At 51.2% G+C, this 7,268-nt stretch overlaps 1 long non-coding RNA gene across 3 annotated transcripts; it reads left to right on the top strand.

Moving 5' to 3' along the window:
• Nucleotides 1-829: 829 nt before the first annotated feature.
• LOC107180167 lies at nt 830-5,982 on the top strand. 3 transcript variants are annotated; one of them, XR_006210568.1, is made up of 4 exons: nt 830-1,407; nt 1,536-1,703; nt 1,920-2,059; nt 2,501-2,664. It is a non-coding gene; the product is annotated as an uncharacterized LOC107180167 (long non-coding RNA). The 3 variants fall into 3 exon arrangements; XR_006210569.1 differs by lacking the exon at nt 2,501-2,664 and adding an exon at nt 4,808-5,982 and having other exon boundaries at nt 830-1,703; XR_001510909.2 differs by having other exon boundaries at nt 830-1,703.
• The last annotated feature ends 1,286 nt before the right edge of the window (nt 5,983-7,268 follow it).

Genomic DNA, 7,268 nt, shown 5'->3' with positions numbered 1-7,268 from the left:
CCGCGTCGGGCTCTGTGCTGACAGCTCAGAGCCTGGAGCCTGCTTCGCATTCTGTGTCTCCCTCTTTCTCTGCCCCTCCCTGCTCCTTCTCTCTCTCTCTCTCAAAACTAAGTAAACACTTTAAAAATAATAAAAAAATAAAAAAGATCAAATATCTCAACAGGTGACAAAGTATTTGCCTAAAAGGTTACCCTTTAAAAATATAATTACTTAATTGGAACTCAATTGCAAGTCAATTTAGTTAACTATAAAGCAACTAACTCGAGCAATATGACATTATTTTAGGATAGTCTTCCAATGCAAAGCATTAAGTGTGTTGGCATGTAATCCTATTAAATATTACTGCTCTGGGAATCATAATCTATTTTAATGAAAATAGAAAATAATATGCCTAGAAACAACAGAAATGACATTTTCTAGTTCAAAATATGTTTCAGCTCCACGAATGGGCATTCCCTGCTTGCTCATGCGTCTAGCCTATTGATTGATAAGGTTTGAAAACTTGACAGATGTGTATTTTCAGATCTCACCTGGGGTTGAGGTCGCTACACTGAAACTCAGTTACGAATGAAAACTTTTCATGCTTTTCATTTATGCAGATGGCCAACACACACGGAGAGATGCTCAACATCACTCGTCACCAGGGAAATGTCAATCGAACCACGATGAGATACCACCTCACACCTGTCAGAATGGCTAAAATTAACAACTCAGGAAACAACAGATGCCGGCGAGGAGGTGGAGAAAGGGGAACCCTCGTGCACTGTTGGTGGGAATGCAAACTGGTGCAGCCACTGTGGAAAACAGGGAACAGGTTCCTCAAAAAATTAAAAAGAGAACTACCCTATGATCCTGCAATTCTGCTTCTGGGTATCTATCCAAAGCACACGAAAACACCGTCTCGAAAAGATAGGTGCCCCCCCTGTTTGTTGCAGCATGCTTTACTATGGCCAAGATAGTATAGATAAAGGAATATTACTCTGCCATAAAAAATAATGGAACCTTGCCATTTGCAATGGCATGGATGGACCTCGGGGGCGTCATGTTGAGTGAAGTAAGTCAGACAGAGAAAAAGATACCTTGTTGATCGAGCATCATACAGCACTAACACTGGGGTCTATTTCTGGCCTTTCTGTCCTGTTTCCTCGTGGATTCTCAGGTCTCAGATTCTCCGGTTTGGCGTGGAGGACACGAAGGAGGGTGAGGGAGGGACGTGGTCCTTCAGTTCACGGCTGTCGAGCAGAGAAGTGGGGCCGGTGTGGACACCCTGCCATTCTCTAATGGAGATCTGCTTCGAGTGTTGCGTTTTTCTGATGTTTCCGGTGTCCTACAGGAGGGCGTGTGGCTGAACAACGAGGACAGACTGCTCTACACTCTGCGTCTTTGTATAGACCCTGCTGGGCACGCGTACGCATTAGAAGTGTGTTAAACCGTAACTTGTGACGTAGGATGTGTTTATGTCAGTGGCCAGTGGGTGTTGTCGTTTGAGTAACGGATTTCACTCGCTTTCCTCCTTTCGGTGTTTGACATTCTAGAGACCCCTTGATAGGAACTGTGCATCGGAGCGACGTTTCTGTGAAACGAAACAGATGCACCGACCACACGGAACCGATCCTGTTTACCTTGCCCGCTGTTACGAGGACCGCGGCTTGCGAGGCAACGTATAAACACGTTCTCTGCTCTGACCTTCTGAATTAGAGAAGGTACGTTTTGCAGCATGCTTGGACCCTTGAGGATTTAGACGGGATCGCACCCGGAGGACAGGCAGCTTGGGGCAGCAAGACACAGAGGGTGCATCTGTGTCCTGTGTTCCCGCCCTGCTCCTGGGAGCTGCCCGGGCATCAGCCCTGGTGACCAGGAGGGTGTGGTTTGGGACATCCCAAAGGCGTCCCTCATCCTGCACTCTCCCTACTTGTCAGAGCTGCATGGAGGGCTGAAGACGTCCTGAGCACCCGAGCGCGAGAATACCTCAGCATCAGAGATCAGGGAGAAGAGCCACATTTCCATCTGACTGGACGGTCCCCTGCTGTCCACCGGCCTCGGCATCTCTGCTCTGCAGGTGGGTCTCAGCGGACAAGCGGCAGTGAGAGCTCCAAGGCCGTTCCTGGGTGTGCAGCTGCAGGAGGGGAGGGGGTCTGTTGTTTCCTGGTGAGAAAGGCAGGGAGACGAGGAGGCGGCCGGCCGGCCGTTGGGCTCAGGGGAGCCGGCATCAGATGGGCACCTGCAGACCCATAGCAGCAGCTGAGATAGGAGGTGGTGGGTCCTCCAGCCCCAAAGCCCGGAGGGCACTCGGCTCCCTCTGGGCCTTGACCAGCGGTTGCGTGAGCCTCCGGCTGTCTGTACCGACCCCACAAACCCGCCGCCTTCCCGCCCCGGAGCTCAGAGCCCTCGGTCAGAACAAGCCCGGCCCCATGAGGTGGCCCCCACATCTAGAAATGCTTTGTCGTCTCAGGGAAAGGTTTTTAATAGGAGCTTTTACTTATTTATTTTTTCCTCTTAGACATTTAAAGACACTGTCAACGGCATCCGGGATTGGCAAAGGACAGGTGCAGGTCAGATCTGGCCGGTGGCCTCCCTTACCCAACCTCTCGTGGCAAGAATGGCTTTTACATTTTTATTATTATCAGTTTATACATTTTTTTGAAGTTTATTTATTTTTGAGAGAGAGACAAAGAGAACGCGAGCAGGGGAGGAGCAGAAAGAGAGGGAGACAGAATCCGAAGCAGGCTCCAGGCTCCCAGCTGTCAGCACAGAGCCGGATGCGGGGCTCGAACCCACGAACCGTGAGGTCATGACCTGAGCCGAAGTCGGACGCTCAACTGACTGAGCCACCCAGGTGCCCTGTTTTTACATTTTCAAAGGGTTGTTAAACACACACACACACACACACACACACACACTGAACAAAGTAGGCCGTGCTCCAGAAATTCTACATGGCCCCCCAAACCTGGGGTCTATTTAGATGTAAAACTATTAAAAACAGTTTTACATCTGTTTCCATGCAGAAAAAGTGTGCTAGTCTCTGTTGTAGAAAGTCTATATGATTCAAGGCGCTTACCAAGTAAGAGTGCCAGCATCGTGCATCGTCCTCTACCTGAATTCCTTGCCAAGTCAGAGCAGGACGAGAGTGCAGCCTTCCTCATTAAGGAAAATGATAGAAACAATGTAATCGGAAGTTGGAAAGCACGGTGGAGTCATAGGACTGAGCAGCTATGGGGAGCTGAGCTACCCAGGTCTTAGGGAAAAGAAATACAGGTCTCCAGACCCTCAGGGCCCACTGAGGCTGCCTGCGGTCAGACGCCTGCTACCTTCTGCCATCCACACCTCCTCCGGGCAGCCAGAGATTAGGTCTGGGCTTATATTAAATCTCAGGTTAGGGGCACCTGGGTGGCTCAGTCAGTTGAGCGTCCGACTTCGGCTCAGGTCATGATCTCGCAGTTCGTGAGTTCGAGCCCCGCGTCAGGCTCTGTGCTGACAGCTCAGAGCCTGGAGCCCGCTTCGGATTCTGTGTCTCCCTCTCTCTCTGCCCCCTCCCCGCTCATGCTCTGTCTCTCTCTGTCTCTCAAAGGTGAATAAACGTTAAAAAATTAAATCTCAGGTTAAATATGAGCTATTTGTCATAAGCTTGCCCACTCTTCCTCTTTTCTATAGAATAATGAGAGGAAGGGAACAAAAACCATAAAAGGCAAACAGTTCTATTTTTCTCTCACTGGAAGGAATGCTACTACATGAACTTTGTAAAAGGATGAGTCTATTCAAAAACGTTACGTGCTTACCTAGCAGTATTCGGTTCAAACATCCAAACCCTTAGTTTCAATGTGTGGTGCTCACTTTAAGTTCTCAAAATTATATTAAGGTTTTAATGGTTTTGAAATTGTCCATTTGCTCTCACGGATGGCAATGAGAAGGAGGTTTGTTGATTTGTTTCATCTTTGGGCATCTCGAATGGGGATCTGGATTTGAGTACACACGAAGGGATTAAAAATGCATTATTACTCAGTACACAAAACAAATTTGACTCAGAAATACAGAAATAAATGGAAATCCGTCCTTTATTTATTTTTAAGATTTTATTTATTTATTCATTTATTCATTTTAAACGTTTATGTATTTATTCCGAGAGAGAGCGTGCACGCGCCCAATGCGTGTGAGCAGGGGAGGGGCAGAGAGCGAGAGAGGGAGAGAGAGAATCCCAAGCAGGCTCTACACTGTTAGCACAAAGCCTGATGTGGGGCTCAGACTCACACATCGTGAGATCGTGACGTGAGCCAAAACCAAGAGTTGGATGCCTAACCGACTAAGCCACCCAGGCGCCCCAAGATTTTAAGTAATCTCTGCACCCAACGTGGGGCTCGAACTCACAACCCAGAGATCAAGAGTCACATGCTCCACTGGCTGAGCCAGCCAGGTGCCCATCTGTACTTCATTTATAATAAACTTTTCCTTTTGGAATAATTTTATTTGTGGAAAAGTTGCAAAGATCGTTTGGACCATGGCCGTGCCTCCTTGTCCCGGCTTTCCCTGACATTAGCCCCTTATAACCGCGGGGCCTTGATCCCTAAACGTTGTCGTGGTCACAGCTCTGTGAACTACTCTACGGCCTTTGTTCAGACGTCACTGGCTTCTCCACGGATGCTCTTCTCCTGTCTCAGCGTCCAGTGCAGGACCCCCACGGTCACTGAGTCCCCTTCGTGTTCAACTGCACCAATGACAATAACATCTTTATGCTTGGGATTTGAAGCAGGAAGACTGACCTCCTGCGTTTGAAGCTCCCTTTCCAATCTGATTTCCTTTGATTCTAATACAGAAAGACTACATGAGAGAAAGAGACGAAAATTTCCCCTGCTTATGTTAAAGAGCTTTTAAGTAACCAGGGATCGCCGGACGTCCAGCACATACTGACAGAAGGAAACCCTTAGCTATCTTTCTTAGAGATGCAAAACTCCTGTAACTGGAAAGTTCTTCCTACATTCCAAATTAAGTCCTTTCTGTGGCCGTGGTAAAAATTAAAAGTGTAATCGTGGGTGTGGCTTGACCTGTCCTGAGGGTCAGGGACCTGGCGGGGAGCTTGGTGGCCATCGGAGGAGAGGGCGAGGACCACAGGCGGGTGGTCTCCAGCTGTGGCAGGAGAGACGGTGAGGTCTGGGGTGGTGGGGGGGCTGGCTTCTCCAGGATACCCCTTCTGCTCGCTGTGCGAGTCAGAAGGAGGCCTGAGGCTGGTGGCGTCTCTGCTCAGATCAGCCTCACGCAGTGTGGATAACATTGGACCTGGTTTAGCTGCAGATGCCTGGAAATTGAAGTCGGGATCCCAGAACCTAAAAACTTGTCAAAAAATCCCCCAAAAAAGACCTCTCAGAAAAAGTGGCCGTTACACCGCAGAGAACACATCAGCTTCCTTGTGCCCGCTAAACCTTCACGTTGAACATGTGCTTTTATATTTAAAATTGTTTCCCTTTTCGTATCAGTGGGGGGAAGCTGGGTTTGAAGACAGCACATGCAGTTTCCGGAAAGCATCACTCTGTCCGTGACCTTGGGGGCAGCCAGCCCCGCAGGGTCCGGGGAGATGCCAGTGTGCCTGTGGGGGGAGCCCCACACCACCCCGGCTCTGCCTTCACAGGGCTCCCCCGGGCTGGCCCGGGCTCTCTGAGGACACCCTCCCCCCTGTGTCTGTGTGGGGCCGGTTCACACGCAGGCAGAAGTGCATCCAGCACTTTCCAGAATCTGAGAAGCTCTAGAACCCTGTTCCAGTTTTGGGGAACTCCAATTTGTATAGAGTTCTTTCTTCCACTGATGAACGCTTTCACTTCCTAAGACTTCTGTCCTCCGGGGCCCTGCTGGGGCTAAGACCTAACCCTCCCCTGTCGCAACAGGGGGCCTGGAGGCATCGCCACTGCTGGTGATGCGTCTTTGGCTTCAGTGGCAATTAATACCTCTTCTTTCGTTTACTTGTTTTCTCTCTTTTGTTCTTTGTCTGGGGCTGATCGGGGGGCTGATCGGGGGCACCCTGTGCGGTGGCGGGGCCCCTGGTGGGCATATAACTCAGGCCCCCCTGTGCACTTCCTGGAGACCGGACCCAGGGGCCCCGCCTCCCACGGGGGGTGCGGGGAAGCACTCGGCCCTGGGCTTCCAGAACCCCGTTCCCTGGCTCACAGAGAAAGCCCGGCTGAAGGAGGGAAGGAGGCCAGCAAACAGGAGGGAGAGGGGAGAATACAGCTGGGGTGCACAAAGAGGGGGGCCCCTCACTGGCGCTGAGGCTGGGGGGCTTGCAGCTGTTCCAGTTGTGGAAGCCAGCACCTCATCCCCCCCCCCCGCCCCCTGCCCCGCTGTGTCTCTCCCTCCCTTCCTCCTTCTCCCTCCAAACCTCCCCCTCCCTCCACCTCTCCCTCTCCCCCTCCTTCTCTTTCCTTCCCTCCTCCCTCCTTCCCCCCTCCTTCCAAACCTCCCCTCCCTTTCTCCCTCTTCCTCTCTCCCTCTGTCTCTCCCTCCCCCTCTCTTTCTCGCCCTCTCTCTCTCTTCCTCCTTTCTGGCTCTCTCTCTCGCTTTCTCCCTCCCTGCCCTTTCTTCCTTTTGAGCTAGGTTGACATCCCTTGTAGTCTGGCAGTGTGTGTCCTGAGCCATATGCTGTTGTCGCACTGTTGTGAAAGCTGAGGGAGATCGTGTGCGTAAGCCCCTGACATCCATGAATATTAACTCTGTTGATACCCCCCAGTTCCTTATTTTCTAGCGTACGTAACAACGTCTATAGCTTCTTTGACTCAAGACAGGGCACATCCCCCTTCTCGCTGAACTTGGAGCATGGCCACGGCCCTTTGCTTCCAAAAGACACCAAATAAATATCGTTCAAAGGTCTGGGCGTTTCGGTAAAGTCTTGGCACGCGGTATGTGATCCTTCCTTCCGCACTGCCTGTTGAGGCGGACACCGTTATTATCAACGTTTTATAGGTGAAGACGCCGCGGAGGAGAGGCGGGGTGGGGTGCCCAAGGCCACGCAGGCGGGAGGTTGGAGGACCGGGATCCGAACCCAGAGCCCCTGCTCCCGATTTTGTTACTTAATGTCCTGGGGCCCGCGAGTGTGTTCATGCCAACCCGGAGGTCGGCGTTCGGAGCGAGCGGTCGATCATCCCGGTACACCTGTCACGTGTCCTTACGGTTCAAAACACAGATTAATCCCTTCGTGTCAGTTCCACAAGTGATAGGGATGCTATTGCAACCCCAGACACGGGAGGAAGGGTAAGCGTCCCTCCTCCGTGCGGTCACTCCCGCAGGCA

This window comes from Panthera tigris, chromosome D4 (genome assembly GCF_018350195.1).
Source record: "Panthera tigris isolate Pti1 chromosome D4, P.tigris_Pti1_mat1.1, whole genome shotgun sequence".
In the NCBI taxonomy this organism is placed as follows: domain Eukaryota; kingdom Metazoa; phylum Chordata; class Mammalia; order Carnivora; family Felidae; genus Panthera; species Panthera tigris.
This window is presented reverse-complemented; position numbering and strand designations above follow the sequence as displayed.